The 26,376-nt window shown below is 36.4% G+C and overlaps 1 protein-coding gene across 37 annotated transcripts in view; it reads right to left on the bottom strand.

Moving 5' to 3' along the window:
- PTPRD (protein tyrosine phosphatase receptor type D) overlaps positions 1–26,376 on the bottom strand; it is a 2,309,829-nt gene that overhangs the window by 710,772 nt on the left and 1,572,681 nt on the right. For all 37 annotated transcript variants that reach the window (XM_054658683.2, XM_054658684.2, XM_054658676.2 and 34 more), the window contains one exon: positions 891–929. The gene's annotated coding sequence lies outside the window, so the exon portion shown is untranslated. The remainder of the gene's footprint in view (positions 1–890; positions 930–26,376) is intronic.

Raw genomic sequence — 26,376 nt, 5'->3', positions numbered from 1 at the left:
AAATTGTCAAATAAGTGAAAGAGCAAAAATTTAAAATGGAACTTTCTTCTACTTTTACCACTCTTTTCTTTCCCTTTCTCTTAGGCACTATTTATTGCATATCGTGTCTCTATATTTAGTTTCCAGTCTCTACTTACTACTTTGTATTTGTTCCACCTCTCTTTTCTTTCTTCCAAATATTTACAATGAAGTGCAAGTATATGTAATCTATTTGTTTACTCTATTTGTTTATTTTTATTTTTTGAAGATCTGTCTTCTTTCTTCTTTATTATTTTCAGTTCTTCCCTTACTCATTTGCTTTCCTTTTGACTGCACTTCACACTTTCTCTTTCCCAATCCATTAACTGAAGATTCCCTCATAACCATCCCAACACATCTCATTCCACTATTGGGTGGTTGTTGTATTGTTCATACTCTCTGGTGTTAACAGAATCATGGTTCCACACGAGGTGGAGTTTGGGGAAATGAATCAACTACTCACTGCTCACTGACCTACTCCATTGATAGGCTAGAGGTCACACTAAGACAATTTTTAAATAAAACGATATATCTTATAAAAATCATCGTGTAAAAATTCATTCTATAGATGTGTATTTGCTCTTCCACATAAAAACATACCCATTATTTAGGACTTGAAATTTCACTCCATCTATATACATAAAGACATAATATTTTTGTGTCTGCCTACTACATACAGAAAATTTATGTATATTTTTTAAGACTCCAAATAATTTGAAAGTGTTGAACGTTCACTTTTATTCCTTATACTCCATAATAAAATTTCTAACAATTTTAAGCTACAACCCACAGTAGTAAAGAAACACTATTAAGCAATAAAATAAATAAAATTAGAAAGCCAGGCACACAACCCAGTGTGCTTTAAATCTTACTTGTTCTTTAGATCCCACGGGTGTTCACCAGACGTCTCCCTAAACAAAGAAGAAATGTGACAACAATTAAAATGTGAAAACGATGCTATTAAAATACTGCTCATTTAGGTGATGCATGTTTATATTACTTAGCTAGTGGAAATGTCAAATTCCAACAAGAAGTGAAATTGTTTGTATTTTGGCATTTCCTTTCACACTTATTGTTGTAAAAAAGCAACTTAAAATGTTCCTTTTAAAGCAACAAGAAGCAAAACATGTTATGATTTTTCTGGAAAAAGAAATGATAGTTTTAAAATATTTAATGTATTCCCTAATCAAAATTATATGTAGTAGAAAAGAAATAACATACAGAACCATCAAGTATCATTCAATAAAAACAAACTTGTGCTAGAAAAACCTATGAAGAATTCTTACAAAAGGGAGTATTTCTTGTGTTGAAAACCTTTGTTAAGATTTTAATTCCTTGGTAAACATACAGAAAGCCCATTGAGTTTCTTTGAACAACATCACAGGATTTTTATTATAGAAAGACAGAATCTACCAGACTATGATAATAATGTTATCAAGAAAGAAAGAAAGAAAGAAAGAAAGAAAGAAAGAAAGAAAGAAAGAAAGAAAGAAAGAAAGAATCTGTATTTTAAAATTAGGCTGAGGGCTTATTAAACTTTTAATTATATACCTCGAAGTTTGGCTGGGTGCAGTGACTCATGCCTGTTATCCCAGGACTTGGGGAGGCCAAGGCGGGCAGATCACTCAAGGTCAGGAATTCAACACCAGCCTGGCCAACATGGTGAAACCCCATCTCTACTCAAAATACAAATAATTAGCCAGGCGTGGCTGTGTGCATCTGTAATCCCAGCTACTCAGGAGGCTGAGGAAGGAGAATCACTTGAACCCAGGAGGCGGAGGTTGTGGTGAGCCAATGCTGTGCCACTGCACTCCATCCCAGGTGACAGAGTGACACTCCGTTTCAAAACAACAACAACAACATGGAAGTTTATTATTAATATAATTTTTTATCAACGTTGAGAAAGATACAAGTCCATGAAAGTGTTGTAGTGTTTCAGGAGTTTTATAATTTATAAGTAACTCTAAAAACTGGGCACCGATGTTGGCATTTTCTCAGTGATTTTCATTAAACTTGTTCACTTCTTTTTCTTTTTGGAAGAGTGGAAATGAAGAAATTAACCTGGACTCTATGTGAATAGCTGAGGCAAGTGGAGACATTAATTCATTTGTGTAAATTCCTAGAAAATAACAACTGATCTTGAGTTACATAAAGCTGATCAGTGGTGCTCTGCAGACATGCGAGGAGAAGAGAAGAGGGAGGTATTAAAAGGGCCATAAATAAACTTCTGGAGCTGATGGATATTATTGTTATCTTGATTGTGCTCAAGACTTTAAAGGCATATACATGTGTCTAAACTCATCAAATGGTATGCTTTAATGCATGCAGTATATTATATGATAATTATACCTTAATAAAGCTCTAAAAAAGTGGAAGGATGTGAAATATATATTTAAGGTAGAGCATGAAATGCATGGATAAACCATTCAATAAATTAATGAGAGTTGGTACTCTTGCGATTTTTGTTTTAAAAGATTATCTGTTTGCTGTGTGATGACTAGATGGAGGAGACAGTGATTGGAAGTGGAGGTGAAATTTTGTAAGAAGGCTTGGACCACCATAATGACAGTTGACATAAAAGATGCTGGATTGATTCATGATATAGTTAGAAGGTACAAAGAAAAGGCTGGTTGAGGCACTGAATGTGAAGGTAAGACAAAATAAGGAACCAAGAATGATGGCCAGGTTTGTGGCTTGAACAACTGAGTGCACGTGCTGCCATTTTCTGAGGTGGTAAAGACTGAGAATATAATAAGATTTAAGTGGAATACAAGAATTCCATTTTGTACATATTATATTTGAAATGCCTGTGAGACAATCAAATGGAAATGTTAAGTTGGGTAAGTGTTTCTAGAAGCCAGAGGATAAGTCTGAGTTACACAACTGATTTTGAGAATTGCCAGCATATATCTAAGAGAGTGAGTGGCTGTCATGAAGTGGAAGCAAAGGTCATTGAATGAGAATAGATAAAAGCACCCAGAGTCAAGGTGCTAGATGACGTATCTACTCGGATGCATATATCCTCTAAATAACCAAAATGAGAGTGAAAAGCAGTTCTAGGGGCCAGAAGCTAATTTTAATTATTTCTTATGTTTTTTTAGAGACTACTTTCTAATCCTTATGTTTGAAAGTTCACAGTGTAGGCAGGACACAAAAACATAATATTTTAGCAATTAACCTAATGTGCTGCCAATTTAACCTTTAAATTATCCTCAAAGGTCTCTAAATGTCTAATTATTTAAGAGGTATTTTAAATCACTTCATCTAAAGTACATCTCTTAAATAAACATATCTTTTGTTACATAAACACCTTAAAAATCAAATTAGAAATGAAGTACAGTTATGTGCTGCATAACATATCAGTCAGCAATGGACTGCATATATGACAGTGGTTTCGTAAGCTTATAACAGAGCTGAAAAATTCTTATCATCTAGTGATGTGATAGCTGTTGTAATGTTATAGCACAGTGCATTACACATAGCACGTACAATTATGTATGGTACATCATATTTGATTGGTACAAAAGTAATTGCAGTTTTTGCCATTAAAAGTAATGGCATTAATACTTGATAATAAGTGATCAATGGTATTATTACTTGATAATCAATGACTATGTTACTGGTTTATGTATTTGCCATACTATGCTATACTTCACATCATTATTTTAGAGTGTACTCTTTCTACTTAAAAAAATGTTAACTACAGAATGGTCTCAGGTGGTATTCCAAAATAAGGCATTGCTGTCGTAGGAGATGACAGCTTCATTTGTGTTATTGCCCCTGAAGATCTTCTAGTGGGACAAGATGTAGATGTGGAAGAGAGTGTTACTGATGACTCTTACCATGTGTAGGCCTAGACTAATGTGTGTGTTTGTGTCTTAATTTTTAGTAAAAAAAAGTTGTTTTTTTTTTTATTATTATTATACTTTAAGTTTTAGGGTACATGTGCACATTGTGCAGGTTAGTTACATATGTATACATGTGCCATGCTGGTGCGCTGCACCCACTAACTCGTCATCTAGCATTAGGTATATCTCCCAATGCTATCCCTCCCCCCTCCCCCCACCCCACCACAGTCCCCAGAGTGTGATATTCCCCTTCCTGTGTCCATGTGATCTCATTGTTCAATTCCCACCTATGAGTGAGAATATGCGGTGTTTGGTTTTTTGTTCTTGCGATAGTTACTTACCCCTTATACAAAAATCAATTCCAGATGGATTAAAGATTTAAACGTTAGACCTAAAACCATAAAAACCCTAGAAGAAAACCTAGGCATTACCATTCAGCACATAGGCATGGGCAAGGACTTCATGTCCAAAACACCAAAAGCAATGGCAACAAAAGCCAAAATTGACAAATGGGATCTAATTAAACTAAAGAGCTTCTGCACAGCAAAAGAAACTACCATCAGAGTGAACAGGCAACCTACAGAATGGGAGAAAATTTTCGCAACCTACTCATCTGACAAAGGGCTAATATCCAGAATCTACAATGAACTCCAACAAATTTACAAGAAAAAAACAAACAACCCCATCAAAAAGTGGGCGAAGGACATGAAAAAAAGTTTTAAGTACACAAAAAATTTAAAAAGAAAAAATGTGTAGAATGAGAATACAAAGAAATAATTTTGTACAGCTGTACAATGTGTGCTTTAAGCTAAGCGTTATTACAAAACAGTCAAAAAGTTTAAAAAAGTTTCTAAAGTAAAAAATGTTAGCTTACAATGAGAACACGTGGACACAGGGAGGGGAACATCACACACTGGGACATGTAGCGGGGTGGAGGGCAAGGGCAGGGAGAACATTAGGACAAATAGCTAATGCATGCGGGGCTTAAAACCTAGATGACCGGTTCATAGGTGCAGCAGACCATCATGGCACATGTATACCTATGTAACAAACCTGCACATTGTGCACATGTATCCCAGAACGTAAAGTAAAATAAAAATAAAAATAAAAGATGTAAAAAAAAAGTTAGCTTACAGTAAGCTAAGGTTAACTGATTATTGAAGAAAGAAAATATTTTAAAATGCATTTACCGTAGCCTAAGTGTGCAGGGTTTATAAAGTCTATAGTAACGTGCAGTCTTGTCCTTGTCCTCCATATTACTCACTGCTCACTCGTTGATTCACCTAGAGCAACTTCCAGTCCTGAAAGCTCCATTCATTGTAAGTGTCCTATGCAGGTGTACTATTTTTTATCTTTTATATCATATTTTTATTGTACCTTTTCCTTGTTTAGTTATATTTAGATACACATACACTAGCCATTGTGTTAGAGTTGCTTACAGTATTCAGCACAGTAACATTCTGTACAGGTTTGTGGCCTAAGAACAATAGGCTATACCACATACCATAAGTTTGTAGTAGGTTGAGCCATCTAGGTTTCTGTAAGTATGTTCTGTGATGTTTGCACCATGACAAAATCGCCCAAGGATGCATTTCTCAGAACTTATTCTTGTTAAGTGATGCATAACTGTATAGAGCTTTGCTAAGATTTTCAAAGAAGTCAACATAATTTGCAGAACTTGAACACTTTTTCTTTGCAACATGTGCATGGAATATGAAGAAGCTGTAATATGATTTGCTGAAAGTAGCTGCAAAATCTATATTGGAATATTCAAAAATAGTTGCTTTTACATATTCGTAGAGATCAACCACAGAAACAGAGCAAACAATATTGGAATTATAGTGTATTATTATAGAAGGAAAATAAAATGTAGAAATTTCATGGCTGGCATGACTGGTATTTTTCAAGCTAATGCTCAGCCTGAGAATAATCCATGGTAGATTTGGTTTTGTTGGTTTCCCTTGGCTTTGAACATTAGGGGATGTTTGGAAGTCAACATCCCAGATTTTTGTTTCTTCTTTTGTAAAATGGAACCTATACAAATAACTTCATGGGGTTTTGGTAGGAATAAGTGGGATAAAGTGCACACAAATGCTTTGTACAGTGTAAAGTACTATAGACTGCACAAATAATACCATCACAACAGTAAGTGAGATATCATAGCTAAATGTGGCACTTGATATTACTCAAAAGAAATATTCAGTGAACTGAATTTGTGTACTGCATTTAATTTCATTTAGAATTTTCCAAGTTGTTACTAAGGCCCAGAAATAAATGTCAACTCTTCATATATTGATTAAATAAATGTGCATTTCGTTTTTCTTTCTTTTTACTTTGCATACTTTGCTGAATATGAATTTTTGGCACACATGATAAACACAAAAGGCCTAGGACCTGCTCTTGGTGGATTACTTGGACCGAAACACAATTCTGAAATATGACTTTTCCATTTCCATTCTTCCATTTACACTTAGTTGCTTTTATTTAATCTTAAATTTCAACTTTTATTTTAGATACAAGGGGTCCATGTGCAGGTTTGTTACAGGGGTATGTTGCATCCAGCTAGTGAGTATAGTACCCACTAGGCAGCTTTTCAGCTCACATCCCCCGCTCTCCCTCCGCCGTCTAATAATCCACAGTGTCTATTACTCCCATGTTCATGGCCATGTGTGCTCAATATTTAGCTCCACTTATAAGTGAGAAAATGAGGTATTTGGTTTCCTGTTCGTGAGTTAGTCTGCTTAGGATTACGGCCTTCATCTCCATCCATGTTGCTGCAAAGGACATGATTATTTTACTTGCTTTTTTAATCTTACAATTTACTTTCTTTTCTTCTTTTCTCTATTTCCTGTGATATTGCACAGCTTTCTCATTACCTCATCTTCGGTTAAGATTAAGTCATTAATCATCATTTTATACCTTTTTCTAAAAATAATACAAATTTTTATGTTTGTAAAAATAATTTAATATAATCACCATTGAAATTTACAAAATACATTGAAGAAAAAAGACGAAAATGAAAGTCATTCAAAATCCTACCACTGAGAGACAGCTGCTCTTGACTTTTGGGTATACAGCTACCCAGTCTGTTTTCTATGCGTTAATATATATTTTACAAGTTTATTAATAGTGCTATGTTCTCTTTTTTACTTACTCTTCCATGAGTATTTTTAAATAATGTGAATGTTTTCCTACAATTTGTTTAGGTAGTGCATAGTTATTTTAAATTTTAATTTTATGGATGAAACATAATTTGTTAGACCTGTCAAAAAGGCTATTGTTGGTTCTTTTTTTTTTTTTTTTTTTTCTGTATAAACAGCCTTGTGATAAACATCCTTCAGGCTATATATTTGCATGAATCATGATTAATTCCTTAGGATGAATTGCTGGATGCAGTCAAGCTTGCATATTAAATTACAAAAATTATAATACCTATTGCCAAATTATACTCCAAAAAGGTAATAACATTTATCACTCCTACAAGCAAGATAGGAGAGTTCCAACTTCTCCACACTGAAGCTAATAGTAGATATTATCATTTTAAAATTTTTGCCAATTTGATAAATAAAATTATATCTTTTATTATTTCAATATGTGTTTCTTTGGTTACCAGTTCTGTTGAAAAGTTTATTTTTTCATTTGTGTTTATTAGTTTCTGAAATGCTCCTTCATGTATTGTTGCCTACTTATCTATTAGAGCACATGTCTTCTATAATTACTTGTAATAACTTTTTATATGTTAAGGATATTGATTATAAACATAAAGATTTGATTAAAAAGACCAATGATGACTTTAACATTTTCAGAATTAACATATGCCAAGATTCATCCTAAAACCCAAGGGAAAGTTTAACAGCTTTTTTACTTCAACTAGATGCAAAAGTGATTACAAATAGATGAATAAATTTAAGTAAAGTTTTATGCTTCATTTTTATTACCCCATTTTCATTCCAATTAGAATCAATGTTGCATTCAGTTTATTGTTGTTTAGTCCCTTGTAAATTTTTTGGATTGTTTACATAGATATATTTTTATTCACTAGCCCATCAGTTATGTTTTACTTTTTTCCCTTGAAAGTGTGCAAACATTTTTCACTGCTTTATTATTTTATGACTTTATTTTTCCTTTATTACCCTGAAAGAGCAAGATGGTGGGACTAAGATTTTCTTGACATTTTTTCTAAAGAGGGAGGCTTTACTGGTATGGCTAAGATTAAGACAAGAGCCAGTCTGCAGTACTATCTTTGTGAAAGGCTTTCCTATGTTCTGATAAGCTGCCCAATGCTTTGTCTTAATGTTGATGTCATTGTATAGAATGTGACTTCTTTGAGCTCAGTAGCAAAATTGTGAATGTAATCTTAAGGGAATTCATGAGCAGATGTGTATTCCTGTGTATACTCCTCTAGACTTTGACTTAGACATTCGTATTCCCTGATAAAAGACTAGAAAACCCATGGAGCTTCAAAGATTGTAAACTAGCTAACATTCACTAGTGGTTAGCGAAGTATGCCACACCAACGATGAAGAGAACTGAAATAAAATATCTTACTTTACTATAATGCTTTATAATCTGTTCACTATCTCATGTAACACTCACAATAATTTGGGAGCGGGTAAGGAAGATATTGTAATGGAAAAAGCATGAGCTTTGAGGACATATTAATAGTCACATGATCTTGGGGAAGTCAATCTCTCAAAAAAGTCAGTCTCCTTTTCAGTAAAATAGATATAAAAAAGAAAATAATACTTATCTTTCATAACTGCTGTGATTAGAAAAAATGTAATGGATATTTACCACTCAATATTTACCTCATCATTTATTTATTCAACACACATATTTGAACATCTACCATGCGTTCTTTTCTAGACACTAGAAATTATAGTCTGCTCAGATAAACATTTTATGCTAATGGGTAACAGGTAATAAATGACAAAGAAAGAAAGAAAGAGAAACACAATTGGATGGATGGATAATTTCAATGAGAACTAAGTGCTATGAAAAAAATAAAACAGGGTATTGCGGTAGTGAATGGGCAGCACTGGGTAATGCTACAGAGGATAGTCAGGAAGGCCTTATAGATGGCTGATAATTTGAGCTGAGATCTTAACAAAAGAAAGAACAGCCATGCCACAAGGAAGGGGTAAAGACCTCTAGAAAAAGCAATAAATGTAAAGGCTCTGGCACAGGGACCAGCTTTAGTGCTTGAAGAACACAAATGTGTCCAGTGTGGCTGCAGCATGTTGAGCCATGAAAAGCCTGGTTTAAGACAGGTAAGAGAGGAGGTGTAGGCAAGATGTTAGATTATGTAAGGCTTTGTAAGTCATGGTAAGTTGACCATAGTAAGGTAACAGAGAGCTACCATGATAATAATGAGGAAGACAATAAAGATCAAGCTTATTATCCGTTAGACAGTTTAAGAAACTGGGTCTTTCTTTGTCTAAATGTGACACAGCAAGGTAGTCATGGAGTCTGGTTTCCTGTCCAGGGTTTGTTCAGTTTTATTTTCTGTATGTTTTGTTGCTGCCTATGATAGTAATGTTTTTTCATCTTTTAAGCCCGAAGTTCATTCCTGCTCTTGATTTTTTTGTTTCTATTTCTTTTTAAAGGTATTTGCCAGTTTTCTGCATCGACATTAATGCTGAAGAAGCATTTACAAGATTCAATAGCTTTATGTAGGGATTAGATCTCTGAAATTCAAACTGCTTTATTTTCATAAGAACTATGATTAACAAACACCTTTATAGCTTTCTCATTCTCTACCGACCGCATTCTCCAAACCTCTTTTCTCTAAGCTGGACTCTCCTACTCCGACATTTTAGCCTTATCAGCCAAAGAAAGCAAGTTTCAATTCACATTCCAGGAAGGAATCTCCCCAGCCATAGCTTCATCTCTTAAACCTACTTTTGTCTGTTTGAGCCTTCTGCTTGAGTGCTGATTTCTTTCTCCCAGTTATGGCTTTTCTCCTTCACTGGATACTCCCCTCTCTATCCTTGGCTCTGGCACCTGCTATGTCTGGTGTTCCGCCCATTACTATTTCAGATTGTACTTCAGCTTTCTTGCATGACATCTGGCATACATTCTGAATTTTGTCCAGCTCATTTACTACCTTCCCTCTCTGCTTTTCCAGGTGGATTTTCCAAATGTAACGATAAACCAAGAAAGAATTTGTTCCCCCACAAGGCTCTCTGCCTGCATTTAAATTAGCAATAATCTTAATTTTAAGAAGAATAGATAGATACACAATGTATATATCTGCATGTTCAGCTTTTATCCATTTGACAATAGCTGTTACCATGGAAAATGCACATGTACACTATACAAACACTGTAATTTCGTTTGTAGTGATATGGAAGTTTCTAAAAATACTGATTGAGTTTAAGAATCTTTCTTTTTCTAAATTACTCTCATAAATATAAATTTTGGATTTTAGCATCAATATTATTAACAGGAAGAGTATAGTATAATATTAAGTGTTGATGTGGGGCTTTCAACCAAATTAATTTCCCTAATTCCAGTTATTGCACTGCATATTTGTATCATAAAAATCTTCAAGAGCTATCTATCAAGAGGTCTTAATAAAACCAGAGTACATTTGAAAAGTCCTATCACGTATCATTGAGGTGTTATGGGTTGTAATGGGGAACACTCAGGCTTAAAGGGAGAATAGGGTGTTTAGTGATGGTGAAGTTTGTTATCTCTAAGTACAGATTTCATTTATTTTACATTTTACATAAGATCTGCTTTGTCAAACTTACCCTAAATTTTTATGTTATTGAATCATGCCCTTCAAACTAACTGCCACTTGGTCTACTAACAGTTCTTGTCATATAAAGTGGTGGTAACATAAAAAAATCCCCTGTGATGAAAAACATATTAGCCACATTTAGTTTTTTTACCCTCTACACCAGGACTCATTTCTTTAATCTGTAATTCTTTGAGTGAAATCTCATCAAGGGCTCCTTGTGTAAGTAAACATATACCCCACCATTGCATTTACCATTCCCTGACAAAGCATTTGCCACAGCCTTTCAACACATCCACAGAGTAACTGCACAAAACCTCCCTATCACAAATTGATGTTGGTTATCGCTTATCAAATCACTTTTTCCAACACGTTCTTTTATTAAAACTTCTAAATATGTTTCTGAGAATTCTTCCATACTGATAAGAAATTCAGACAATATTTGTTGAAGCTCACTAAATTATGTCTTCCGTAATACTATTATGCTCACCATATTCACTATATTTCAGCTATCAATATTCTCACCACTCCATATATAAATTGCAGAACTAAAATTATAGCAGGTCACTTGACTTTCTATTTAGTTTGTGTTACTTTTACGTTTCTGATATTTCATTTATCCTTCTAAAACAGGAATGTATTACATTTTGGAAAATAAATCTTTACTAAAACCCAGAAACCTAAACTAACAACTAAATTTGTGACAGTACAGTGTGGTATCATAGTAATTGATATATAAGACTTGATTAATAAAGTCTATTTATTTATTTATCCTATAGTAACTCCATTTTCTCATCACTCCATCAACAAATATTTACTCTGTCTTCTCTATGAAAGACATTACGCTAAGTGATATGAGGTACAGAGAGAAGAATTAGTCTTCAAGATATTGGCAATCTGGCTAGGGTGCAGTTCTCATGCATTAATTACAGAAAGTAGCACATGGGAAATGCCAGCTGAGTGGTACAGCTAATGCATCTCATGAGATGAAATCATAGTCTTGTGATGACTGGGGAAGTTTGCCCAGGCCAGTTAGAATTTAAGTGAGAGAGCCTTACATATTATTAGTATTTAATTACGTTCGAAGGAGAACAGATAAAAAAAAGTAGAAGCATAAGCAAGGAATGAAAATGGGGGGCACAGAGTATTTTGTAGAGCTGCATTGTCCAATATGGTAGCCACTAGTCACATATGGCTATAGGGCACTTCAACTGTGGCTAGTAAGAATTGAGATGTATAATTGTGAAGATTCAGTATGAAAAATAATATGAACTATCTCATTAATATTAGTCATTATTATCTATTAAAACGAGAATGTTTTAGCTATATTGGGTAAATATAACAATATTATTAACACTAATTTCACATATTTATTGTTACATTTTATAATATGACTACTAGAAAATTTAAATTATATACACGGTTCATATTTGTGACTTGCATTATATTTCTATTGGACAGTGTCAAGCTATTGAGTAACTGTTGGAAGGATGAAATTATTAAATACATATTTTTAAGAAAAGGAATCAGACTAAAAAGTGCTGACTGGTTAGGAGGGGCTAGAGATTAGAAATTTAAAAAATGATAACCTACTCAAGGCACCACACATGAGGTGACAAGGGCTAGATAAAGCAGGTGGCAATGGGAAAAATTGGGTAGCAATGTACACTTTTTTTTATGCCTAGCTACTTGCACTAAAAAAATATTATTTTAGATTGTTCCTAGTGCCAGAGACATTACAAAAGAAGACTTTCAGAATAATTAATGCCAGCGACTAGGCATGGAGACAGGAAGAGGGAGGGTTCAAATATGCCTGAGACTGTAAACTGAGGAGGCAAGGAGAATGATGATGGAATTTGAGCAGAAACCTCTTTGGTGAGGAGAGAGTTGTAAGTCCTGGAATGTACGGTAGTGGTGGAGAGCTGAGGATGATTCATCTCTCAGTGGAATGAAGAGTGTAAGGAACAGGTAGGTGGCTGAGTCTGATATAATGGTGGGATATCCAGGAGAAAATGTACTTAAGACTTTGGTAAAATGGATGTGGAAATCAGGGGAATGGTTAAATTGATGAAAGACATTTGATGACCACCTTGGTAGAATTGAATGTGGAATTCAAGGGTGACAGTACGATTTCAGGTGGTGACTCAATGGCAATTCTTTGATGCAGAGCCAGGAACTGAACCATGGGAAATACTGACATTTGATGGTTGAAAATGGATGATCTACAAAGATAAATTGATCAGTCAAGAAAATGGGAAGAGAACAGTGTGGGATCATGGAGCCTAAGGAAGAAAAAATGCCAACGAGAAAGAACTAGCTAACAGGAAATGTATGAAAGGATGTAGATGACATTTTATTATTTAGCATCAATATACTACCTGTCAGGAATGCAACCCTCAACCATGAAATCTCAGAAACAGCAGATGTTCCATGATTTGTCTTAGTGCCTTTGGATCACATGGGCGACACTTGGGCTTTTTTTTTTTTTTTTTTTTTTACAGCTATCTTTATTCTTTTCTCATTCACTAGTAAGTATACCTATCAAATAAACTTTCTTCTGAAGAAGCTCAGACTTACTGTTTACTGTAGCATTTAATACCTGCGTCCTCAATCAACACTTACCACAGACAGACTGATATTATCTTTTTTGTGTACATACCAAGTCTCCTAACTTGAAAGCTATGTTTTTGTACTCCATCTGGCTGCCTCTCTAGGATTGCCCTTACTGCTTAAAATATACCATGCATAAAGGAAACAGAGCCAATAGAGAAAGATTTAGGGCTAAGGTTAGCAGGAATAATTGATCTGGACTGTCAAGAGTCACGGTTCTCCCAAGAATCCATATGTCATCATTGGTTTTTTTATTTCTCCACCAGTTTTTATCCATTGTTTTTCTGTAGGACCTTTATTGTTGTTAGAGAGTGGAATCCACCTTTATTAATTCAACAAGGTGCTAAGATACTTAAAAGGTTATAAAAATGAATCCAGTATGTATCCTGCATACTCTAGATTGCAATTTATATACATGTTTACATGTCTATTTTCCATACTTAAATCTAAGATCCTTGAGGACCTTAGATTCATTCATATGGTTCTTATTCATATGTAGTGGTGGAGTTCTGAGGATGATTCATCTCTCAGTGGAATCAAGAATGTGAGGAACAGGTAGATGGCTGAGTCTGATATAATGGTGGGACATCAAGGAGTGAATGTACTTAAGACTTTGGTAAAATGGACGTGGAAATAGGGGGAATGGTTAAATTGATGAGAGAGACTTGATGACCATCTTGGTAGAATTGAATGTGGAACTCAAGGGTGACAGTAAGATTTCATGTGGTGACTTGTTGATTGATCTCTGATGCAGAGCCAGGAAATAAACCATATAAATACTTACTAGTATTTATATTACTAATGCCTGAAAGGTCCTTGGCACCTAGTAGACTGTCAAATCACATTTGTTTAATGAATATAGTCATGTGTCACTTAATGACAGCGATTTATTCTGAGAAACGCATTGTTAGGCAATTCTGTTGTTGTGTGAACATCATAGAGTGTGCTTATACAAACCTAGATAGCATAGCCCACTACACAACTCGGCTATGGGGTATAGCCTATAGCTCCTAGGTCACAACGTGTACAGCATGTTACTGTATTGAATACTGTAGTCAATTGCAACAGAATATTTGTGTATCTAAACACATATAACCATAGAGAAGGGAATGTGTTGCACTATGACATAATGGTGACTATGACATCATTAGGAGATAGAAAATTTTCAGCTCTATTATAATCTTAAGGGACCACCATTAAATACGTGGTCCATCAGTGACTGGAATGTTGTATATATAAATTAATGAAAGTGTGAATTTCTTCTTGAAGGAGACTGTAGTGAAGACAAAATTCATGCACAAATAATCAGAGTACAAATAGGAAAGAGACACCTGACAAAAGTACTCAGATAAAAACATATTAGGAGTTAGGTGAAAGAACAAAAAATGCCTCATAGGATAAATGGGACAAGGCTTCCTGGAGGTGCTGGCATTTGAGCAAGGGCAGAAGGATGGCAGAATTGGATAGTCAAAAAATGGGGCATTTTACTAAATGGAAGACTACCTATTGGTCTTATCTACAGATTTTGATTCTTTTATATTTATTAAGGATAATCACATATTTTTCATGTCTGGTTAGGTTTTATTTGAACTCCTGTAATCTTTTTTTTCATTATAAAAAGCTTTTTTTCCATAAAAAATTTCTTAAAATATGTAGCCACACAGCCGAGTTTTATTTTAAGGACAACGGCATTTTTACCTCCTGCTTTGCGTGAGGGTCTGTGGGTTGTAGGAGATGAGAAAAGAGAGTTCCCAGCTGCTACAGCTCAACAAAGCCCCTAAAAATGATGACTGCATCCATTTCCACCCAACGCCACATTCTGAAAGTGATCTTTTTGAAACGAGGATTGCAAATAGCTGCAGCTTCTCAAAACTGCAATTGCTTTTCATGGTGTGGCATTGCTGTCTTCATGCTGACACAGCTCTCAGCACTGACACCAGCGTGCCTATGAGCCGTGAAAGACATTTCACTTCCAACAATAAATATAAAGAGTATTATACAAAAACAGAGAGGCCTTGTTTTTAATAAGCTGAAATGGATGAAATGGGCAGTCATGGAGCAAAAATAATTATCAGGGAAGGAAATGGAGACAAAAATTAATGCCTCTCCCTCCCCTGCCCCCAAGGACCGCGGGCAATGTTCTGTACCTGTGGGTCATGCTCTGAAAAGATGCATAAATAGGGGTGAGAAATTGGTGCTAGAAAAAAAATATGATTAAAAGGATGTGACATTTTCTGCATATTCAATGTGCTGTGTTGGGAAGAACTTGTATAGTTCAGACAAGGTTTGCATCCCGGCTCTGGCCCTTACCAGGGTTTTATATTTTTCCTTGGCTAAATTGCTTAATCTTTCCAAGTTCAAGTTCCTGCAAATAGAGCTTATATTAATGACTTCTTAGGGTTGCAGTGAAGATACTGAGACAATATCTATAAACCTAGCTGGTTTGTACAAATATCTTGGCGTCTTCCCTCCCAGCCGGCCTTCCTGTCCCTTCCCCATGTGCACTAGGGAAACCTCTCTGTACGGGACTCTCAGACCAGCAGATACACTTCATATTACTGAAATGTGGGCTACATTATCTTTCACTGCAAAAATGGTACTAATCACCCACCATCTGTAGTGCTCATGCATGTACTTATCCTTTCGTAATGGAGATGCGTTTGTATGCTGGGATGGGCAGCTGTACTCTTTCCCTCTGTTCTCCCTTGACCTTCTTTTCTCATTTGGCTCACTGGGTATAGTCCATAGACATGACACATAATTTGGCAGTAATCATATCAGTGTTTTCCCACAGTGCATCCCTTTTCCAAGAATGTGTGACAGAGTTAGAAACACCAAACTTTGTTGCTGGAGAAGGCTTTGGAAAATATATGATCCAAAGTCTCATAAAGAGGAGGAAACACAGGCCTAAGAATTAGCTGACTTGCCCAAGACATGAGGAAAGTTAATGGCTGGGTTCAGACTAGAATCCCTATTTCCGCTGCTCCACTCAGAACTTTCCAATCATTCCCACATCTCAGAAAGGGGAAATTTTCCAGCTTTATCAGAAGAACATCCAACCGCAGTACATACAAATATTAAATGCAAGGCCAGCCACATGAGACTCTATAAAAGGATTCATCATTAGATGATTCTGATGGTGAATATCTTTTGGAAAATACTAGAGATAGATACTTCGAAAATTATTTTTCCCTTTTTTGATTGGCTGCAATTCTGAATGTGCCTGTGTTTAAACCGACCTCTCTACTGCTCTTCTCTCCCCTTCTCTTTCTCTGTCTCTCTCTATCTCTGTTCTTTTCTTCTCTCTTGGGTTTAGTTAGTTGCTCAGGTGGTCTCATTTAATGATTACACTATCTCAGGCATGAAACACCATGACTTTTTGCTGTTGGGACTCAGTATGTAAATTGACTCGAGTCAATTGTACCTGATTTTCTAAATTGCCTCTGGTATAACAATTCTCCCACCCGTAATAACCCACTGAAATCAAACAATAGGATTGATTACACATTCCTCACTCAGGGGGAAACTCCGTTAATTTTACCTGAATAAAAACTGCAGAACAGTGCCCATTTTGGGGTAAGTAGTATACGAAATTCTCCAGGAAGCACAGTAGAAATAAACTTGAAAGGCTTAAATATTACTCTTTAGCCACAGGGAATAGAAGCAAATGGAATTGTATTTACAAGTCACATGAAGGAAAACAAAGGCATACTTAAGTGAGTATTGCACAGTGCACCAGATTTGGCAGGACTAACATTTACTCTGGCTTTTCTTCTGGGACAGAGCAGTAGAATATAGGTGAATCCTGGAACCTCTAGAGCTCTGTTAGGAATCCATATACAGCGTATCTGTCTCCAGGTTGGGATTTTCCAATTTCATGCCACAAGTAACCACTTGTTATGAGCTCTGGAATGGAGTCCCAGCTCTTCCACTCACTAGCTGTTTGATGGTGGACAAGTTATTTAAATTGTAAGTCTGAGGTTTTCAATGCCTAACCTGGGTTTAAAATACCTGCACTATGTGTCTCCCAAGGTTGTTGTGAACATCAGATGAAACTATGCAAAACAACTGATTTGAAGACGGTTAAGTGCATTGTAAACATGGGGAATGATTGTTATTTGAGGTAGTCTTTTTTTACTGAGCTTGTACATAATTCTATAAGATAAAGAGCTCAGCCAGTGGTGACAGCCTTTTCTTCCTAATCTAAATTCATATGTAGTGGCTGCAGTGTAGTCAGACTGTGGAGTCAGATTCACCCGTGTTCACATCACAGCTCCCCATTTACTAGCTCTGTGTCTAGAGGCGAGTTATCCATCTGCCCAGACTCATCTATAAAATGGGGATAGAAATAACACCTACCTCACAGGGCTGTTGTGAGACTCAGCAATGCAGTGCATGGGACAGGAACACCACTCAATGAATACTACTTATTAATAGTAGAAAATAACTTCAACATGCAGGAATATTCATATGGTGCCTTTCTCTGAACCAACCAAGAACTTTCAGTGCCTGGTGCAGTCTGAAATCTTGGTCTGAGTTATTCAGATTTCTCATCTCTTTGCAGGAGGGACTTCTGGGGACCTGTAAGAGAACTAAGGTGATATTGTGGCTCATAGAGTCTGGATTCCTAGATGGTGAGCTTTTGGAGTGTGGGATTGGATTTTTTGCATCTCCCTAAATATTTGTATTCATGGTGTCTAGCATAGAGTCTGGCACATGGTCTGTGGTCCTCTGCTCAGTGAACACTTTTGCATGAATGAAAAAAGAAATCTTTGCCTAGTGTAAGGATGTAAAGGAATGAAAAACAGGAGGCTTAATTCCTCCTGCTTAAAATAAGAGCTGTTTTCCTTTCCTCCCTTTTTGTCAGAACGTGTACTGTAGAAAACCTGTATATAAAGTACCTTCTCTGTCTTTTTGAAAAGTATCTTTTCAGACAGCAAATAAGCCTTTTGTCAGCTTTATTATTGAGGAATGTCTTTCTCAAAGACCTGAGAGTCATCTCTTTGAAATGTAAATATCAAAGGGGAAGGTGCCCCCATCCTACAATTTTCCATGGGAAGGCAGGAGCCTAACATCAGCTCGCGCCATGCTCCAAGTTATAAACCTCCCTCCCGTCATAAGGTGTTCCCCCCACCCCCACCCCACCCGCTTCCTCTCTCCTCTGGATACACCCAGTTAGCTAACATAGATGGTCACCTCAATTACCAGGTAAAGTTAGGATGGACTTTATGCCCAATGGTGCTGTCAAGTCCTCTTACTTGAGGACTAGTTATTGTTTATCTTGAAAATATGTGTGTAATTGGGTATATGTGCTTGGCTAAATAAAAGGGTGTGATTTTTTTTTTTTTTCTTTCTGTGCACTTTCTTAGTGGAGTGGCTTAATGCACATGACAGTCTGGTTTAATGCTTATTCAACAATGAAGGTGTTTCTTTCTCTACTGCATTTGTGGAGAGAATTTCTGGGTTGGGAGAAACATATTGAAACATATAGAAAGATATTTGAAGACTAATGCTAGTAGCCGAAGTGCTAATGTTTTTAAATACTAATGTGCTTAATCATTCTTACCTATTTATTTGTGTACCTATAAGCATTCAACTAATGTGCCTACCTCTTTTGAAACTTCACTAGGTTATTTTTCGAGTGTGTAAGATTTAAGAGTTTCAACTGACTGACTCACTAATAAAGATTATTCTCCTTTTGCCATCCAAGGAAAGTCTTGCTTCAATAATCATAAATTCTTATTGGCCTCTGGCTAGGATTGCCCTCCTCATTTGCAAATTTTCAGAAAATTAAAAAAAAAAACAAAACTTGGCAGTTTGTATGGAAACTAGGGATTTCCAGAACATTTCCTAAACAAAAGAGTAAATAATTAATGCTCTTCTAAGTAGAGGAAGAATTTAAGACAGCTTACATAAATAAAATAAAATAAGCAAGTGAAGACACTGAGACAAAAAGGAAGTGATTGTTAAAAATATAGGGTCTTAATTGTCATAGCCAACAGCAACTTAAGGATACATGATATTAAATATAATGTAAATCCTAGATGGGATTCTGGAATAGCAAAAGGGCATTAAGTAAAAATTAAGAAAATCTGAATAGAATATGGACTTTAGTTAATCATAATGTGTCAATAGTAGTTTATTAATTGTATTGTAATAAAATGTACCATTTTAATGTTAGATGTTTTTAGAGGAAACTGAGTATGAGTTATAAAGGAACTCTATGGCGGAGAGGGAGAATAGCTTAGACAAAGATGCTAGGTGAAAATTCTAAAATGTATTATTTATCTTTACATCCATAATATTAAGATTATATTTAATAGTTTCCTTCCTCCTCTCCTGTTTGTCCCCATTTCTTACCTCTCTCCCCTGATACATACATATCCCACCCTGTTAATGAGATCTCAGCATGCCTCTTGGTTGAGCCTACTCAAGTTTTGACAGGAACAAAGCAACAGAACACATCCAACATCAACAACATTGGTCACTCTGTATTTTCTCATAGTTCAATGAACTGGGATGCTTCCAGCTCTCCTTAAAAATGAAAGTTAAATTGGTTTGAACACAAATGCACAAAAACGTATGCTTCCACAGTGCAATCTACAAGGTTGGGTACTGGGTTAAAAATAAAATTTCATCTACACAATGGTATGTCCATTTAAGAAACCCGTTAATATCAGGAAGTAACTCACTCCGTGCCTGGAATCTGGAATTAAATCTAGGCCAAACTACAGAGCCTAACCATGTGTATCTCAGGCTAAAACAAATCCAGAATGTGGGAGTTGGAAAGGATTTTAGAGATAATTTAGTCCAAATCCTCCATTTTATGGTAGGGAAACTGAAGCTCAGGGAGGTTACCTGATTTGTCAAAAGTTTCGCAAAATGTATGTTTATATGTCACTTTAATCCTATAAGGAGTCTGAGGAAGGACTAAAATAGAATGAAAAAAGGATATAGAGACAATAGTTTGTGTTAGCAAACCTCACCTTAATGTTTCAACCATTAAGATGACCTTCTCCAGGGTGAACTTTTCAGCAGTACTAAGCTTTATAAATACAATGGATGGCAAAGATAGTTTGCTCTAGGACAGAGCACGGTTACATGGTAAAACTTCCGAGCTGTGCTCTAAAAATTACTCTCTCAACCGCTAATTGAACTCTGAGGATTCTTTACCAGGAGAGATCAGTTTTATTCCATAACTAAGGGCTTAAGGTAAAAGTACCCTTGGAATGATTCTCTTTGTCTTTCCCTTCTTTACAAGATTTATCAGATGGTACAGAAAGCTGTCCAGCAAAAATGGCCACAGGGAAATCCAGAGATCATCATAGGATTAAGCATTTAAGTAAGCTAGGAAGAGTGGAAAAAGTAGGCTTTTCACCAGGGCCAGATTCTTGGAGGGTCTTATTTCAGGGCACCTGGGAGCACAGTGAAAGCCACTGACTTTCACTGTGCTGACTACGTGAGCAGGGACTTGGGAAGCAGGAATCTGTGGTTTAGCATCTGGTTTGAGCCATGCAACTCTGGGAAAACGAATTAACTTTTTCGAAACTTAGTTCACCATCTATAAAATGGGAATAACTTCACGGAGTTGGGTAGAAGAGTGAAATTAATAAAATTAATAAAATATTGAAAACCTACAGCAAATGCTAACTACAGATTTGTTCCTTTCCCCTTTCTACATTCCTACTCTCTCTTCCATGTCTGGATTCAAAATCCTCTAGGATGTATATATATTTCCAAATAGTCACACAATGTAAGCTGAATAAGAAATCAAAAAAAGATTGTGGGTGAGCAGGTGGGGAGAAACTGAGAAGGCAATGTATGTTTGATAGCACGTTAAGGAGCATGAGCCCAGCTGGGCAGCTGGGACCTACCACAGGACAGTTTGGTCTAGGCTGGCTGGTCCATCGCCTTTCCTTCGTCTCAGTTGTATTCATTTTACTTTCTTCAGCAAAATTCCCCCCACTTCGCTGTACTTCTGAACACCCCCACATAGAAATAACAGAGGCTGATAATACTGAACATGTACACGAACATGTATACAAACATGTACACAAACTGAGCATGTACACAAACACAATTCTTCACTTTAAGTGGGGGGCTAATTTAATATATGTTCAATGTTTGTGATAACGGTTTTTTTTTGTTTTTTTTGTTTTGATATGGAGTTTCGCTCTTGTTGCCCAGGCTGGAATTCAGTGGTGTGATCTCGGCTCACTGAAACCTCCGCCTCTGGGTTCAAGTGCTTCTCCTGCCTCAACCTCCCAAGTAGCTGGGATTACAGATGCCTACCACCACGCCCAGCTAATTTTTTTGTATTTTTAGTAGAGATGGGATTTCACCACGTTGGCCAGGCTGGTCTTGAACTCCTGACCTCAAGTGATCAGTCCACCTCGGCCTCCCATAGTGTTGGGATTACAGACGTGAGCCACCCCGCCCCGCAGATAACTATTTTTTTTTAATTTAAAAATTTCTCCCTCCCAGGAAGGTTTTTTGTTGTTTGATATACTGAGTACCACTTACTTTTGTAAAAGCTTTTGCTGTATTTTCATGAGTATTACTTGTAAATAGCATAGGGTGGTGGTGAGCACTCCTATCTCCCACAAAATATTAAAGTAGAAAATAAAACAAGATTGTGTTTTGAGAGTTAAGCTATGAAACAAAAAAAAGAATCTAAGCATAGCTGTATACATTTCATACAACAAGCTATACACATGGATAGCTATACAAAGCTATACCTTAAACAGGCAGAATGACCTCCAGGCTAAGGCCAAACCTGGAATATAATTGAAGTTATTTGTATTTACGAAGAGAACTTGTCAATCAGAAGGACTGTTAGCTAGCAATGGAAATATGAGATGCTAAGAAACAAACATTGGTAGTGGAGGAATTCCTACCCCACTTAAGGGATGGGTTCATTAGCTTTAGAACCCAGGTATGAAATCCATCTGCAGATCTAATTCTGCAGCTAATTAGATCTGCAGTGAAGGTAGGTGTACTCCACATACTTATCTCGATGACTCTAATCATCAAACACAGAGGCCTACAAACTAAGGCCAGTGGGACCGAATCCAGCCCACCATCCTGCTTTTGTAAATAAGGTTTTTTGTGGAACACAACCATTGCCATTTGTTTACATGCTGTCTACGCCTTTCTGCTACAAGAGTTGATCAGACACAGTTGTAATAGAAACTGCCCGGTCTATAAAGCCAAAAATATTTACTATCTGTCCCTTTACAGAAGTAGTTATTGACCCCTGATAATTCAGCCAACTTGCCTTGATTTCATGCTCACCCAACAATATTTTGACTCAATGTTGTTTGTTTATTTCTGAGAATATTTTGTACTGGGAAAGTAAGAGCTTGCAGAACAGTAATAAGCCAGTCTATTGAAAGTTGTATCTTTTTAAGTGATGGTAGACCTTCTGTGTAGACTAACAATTACAATATCTGAGCTCAAAGCTGGTGGGCTGACCTGTTGACTGTGGTGCCTACCCCCAATATATTGTCACCTGGGCCTGTTTGGAGGTCAGCCTATTTTCTCTGTGTAATGTTGGAACTTCCTGTGCATTTTTTCTTTTTTTCTGGCAGCATTTAAAAAATTCCTACTTTACAGATGAGGAAGCTACAATTCAGAGAAAGGAAAAATAAAACTAATATTTATTGAGGATCTACTCTGTGCTAACCTCACAGATGTTCCTTAAGTAATGCTATTTAATCTTTACAAGCCCATGCAAGGGGAAATGGCTATGAAACTCAAGTTTATGCTTTCACTGATGTGGAATTGGAGGCTTGGAAAAGGTAAGACCACAGTAATTTGTTAGCAAAATCAGGATTTGAAAGCAGGTGCTCAGATTCAGATACTTTTACACTATGGTATTTTCACATGACATATACTGCCTGGCAGAGTCTTCTGGTGATGGGCTTAAGAAAGCAACACCATATGCCTTGGTCTTTTCCTCCCACCAAGGTGTACTGTTGTTCTTTAATAAACATGAATTAAGTTAGAAAATCCTAGAGATTTTAAAGGTGTAAAATTTTAAAACAAATTCTGCACATTTATATTGGAGTGTAGAATCTTAGCCAGCTAATTTACATATTCAACCGCACTCTTGCATAGAGAAATTGGTGCCACCACAGCCTGTGTTCATAAATAACAGTTCCCGAATTTTTTTTCATAACTGGTTTTGTACTTGAAGTGATTTAAATGTTGTACTTTGAAAACATTGTAGCAAGAACATATTTTAGAATTTCTAAAAGCTGAACAGAATGGAAGGTTATCTATAACATGAGCATAATCACAGTCATAATATCTGTTTAAAATAAAATGCTGAAGAGAATTAAATATTCCCTTCAAGCCAAACTCAAATTTCAACACAAAATAGATTGTAGACTTGCAGCTAATGTTGCTTGCTGGGGCCCATTCTTTAGGAGTTTAGAGCCTTTGAAAAGCTTTTGTTTATTATTTTTTCAGTGCTAAAGAAGAAATTCCCCAGCTTTTAGAAACAGAACTGGTCCTACCTTCTCACACAATGACTTGTGCACTGCCCTGAGCTTGATTTGTAAGTGTTCTACCTGAGTGCACTTCTTGTCTTAACTACACTGAAAACTTTAAGATGACAAATTGTAGGTTGATGGCACTGAATTTACTGCTATGTAAATGCTATGACTGTTTCATAAAAATATTTGCTGATGTATTATATTGTTATAAGATAGAACTTTAACAAAAATTATAAATGGGGGAATATATATGAAAATATTAAAAAGATAACTCTCATTCATAAAGACTTCCCTTTTTCTTTAACTTTTATTTTAAGCTCAGGGGTACAGGTGCGGGTTTGTTATGTAGGTAAACTTGCGTCACGGGGGTTTACTGTACAGATTATTTTGTCACTCAGGTATTAAGCCTAGTACCCATTAGTTATTTTTCCTGATCCTCTGCCTCTTTCCACCCTCCACGCTCTGATAGGCTCCAGTGTGTGTTGTTCCCCTCTGTGTGTCCATGTGTTCTCATCATTTAGCTCCCACTTATAAGTAGGAACATGCGGTATTTGATTTTCTGTTCCTGGGTTAGTTTGCTAAGGATAATGGCCTCTAGCTCCAACCATGTTGCTTCAAAGGATATGATCTCATTCTTTTTGATGGCTGCATAGTAAGAATTCCTTTTCTTAGTTTCACCCTTCATTTTCTTTAATAAGGAAACAGAACTATACCCTGAGGAGGCATGAACTCAAATGAGTAAATATATTCACAATTAGGAATTATTTGGAAAATTTTACTCACAGAAAGTTAGCACTGGAAGGCATCTCTAAAAGCACCTAACTCAACCCATGATCCAAATGGAGTACATAAACCTTAGAAACGTTCAATGACATGCTCGAGCTGGAAGGAACAACTGGGACTCCTAAATCCCAGCTAATCTCCTACTCAACTGTACTGGCTATCTAGGAAAAATAAAAGTTTACATTTCCCTTAGAATTATTTGAACAAGAAGTCTCTGAAACACAAGAAGTTAATTTACGTCTCCTTTGTCTTGGCAGAAAACGGACAATATATTTCTTAGAAGGGTGATGATGTGACAGAAATCCAATTCATTCCGGCTTGAGCATGAAAAGGAGTTTATTGGTTCATTTAACTGAACTATGCATGGTCTGGCTATCGTGACTAGACCTACAAACTGAAACGCCATTAGGTTCTCTCTTTCCACAACTCTGTTCTTTATGTGTTCTTATACACTGGTTTTATTCTCTCTGACCGGTTGTCTCTGTGAGTCTGCAACCAGAGCTTTAGGTAACTCTAGGTGTCATTCTTACTACCTCATACCTAAAGAAGAAAGAAAATGCTTCCCTACCAGTTTTACTGAAGAAAATCCTGAGGGGAAATGTGGATGGGTTCTGGCAAGATCAAATAAGCATCTCTAGGTCAACCACTATGGCTGCAAGATTGGGACTAGGACAATTCCAACTGGGATCACGTGCCAGGAGGCAGGAGAACAGTTAGACTGGCAGGTCACCTTGGAGTCACATTTGAAGTATGAGAGATGCAGGTCTCCCCCAAAATTGGAGTTGTCACCAGAGAAAGGAGAAAAGATGTGCCAGGCAGGGAAAACAGCAGGTGCCAGATGAGAAATTAAGACTTGTTTTGCCCTGAGAGAAAATACTAGCCACTTAGCATTTTTTTTTTTTCTGTCTATTCAACATCTGAGCCTCCTTAGGAGGCTTTTAGGGAATCATGTATCTTATGACCTCTGGTGGCAGACAAAATCCATTTTCTACTGACCATATTCTAAAGAAGTTGAAAATGCCAGATACTTGGTTTCCCAGCCTCCTTTGTAAGTAGGGCACAGGAACATGACCTAGACTCAGCTGATTTCCTGGACTTTGAGTCAGGGGTTATTGATACCAATATTCAGTTCATAGGCAATGGTAGCTGCAGTATCCGGTCTGGGGTGGCAACAGCAGCAGTAGTGTAAGTTGGGTATCCGACACTCATGGGCAGCAACAGCAGTGTTCTAACAGGACTGGACTTGTAGTTTGAAGCTGAAGGCAATCTTATCTGTTACCAAACTTCATTTGTTCCTGCACATTTTAAAACTTGGTTCTTTATAGTTCTCTTGGTGATACCATGAACTCCCAATAAATTTACAACAAATTACTTCTCTGCTTAATCAATCTAGAGTGAGTTAGTGTCTGTGGCTCACAACAAATATACATAAATTTTACATACTTCTGTATCCTAGCAGAGGAAAGCTCTGGCATCATTCTGTGTTGTTGGAAAACTTAATTAGTACATCGCCTCTTTGAGAAGTTTTGATTAACAACTTGTCTTATATTAACTGTAGGTCATTTTTAATACCTGATGCTACATCAACCCACATTAAAGAATTTTAAGAGCACCTTTGTTAGTCTATACCACCTACCTGTAGATAGGTGTCACCATTATTAAACAATACAGGGTTCAATATTTGTCTAGGATTTCATTATCAGGATGACCTCGAGGTCACCATAACCTTTTCTGTTTTGTCCTTCAGTTCTGCTAAGGGAAAGACGCCAATAAATAGTTCACTTTCAACTAAACCATCATGGAGAAGGTGCCACTCTATCTTTAAAAGAAAAATGGTCTGACTATGAATGCCTTAGAAAATGAAAGGAAAATGAGT

The sequence above is a fragment of the Pan troglodytes genome, chromosome 11, assembly GCF_028858775.2.
Source record: "Pan troglodytes isolate AG18354 chromosome 11, NHGRI_mPanTro3-v2.0_pri, whole genome shotgun sequence".
Lineage (NCBI taxonomy): Eukaryota > Metazoa > Chordata > Mammalia > Primates > Hominidae > Pan > Pan troglodytes.
Note: the sequence above shows the minus strand (reverse complement) of the source record. Positions and strands in the feature narration are given on the sequence as shown.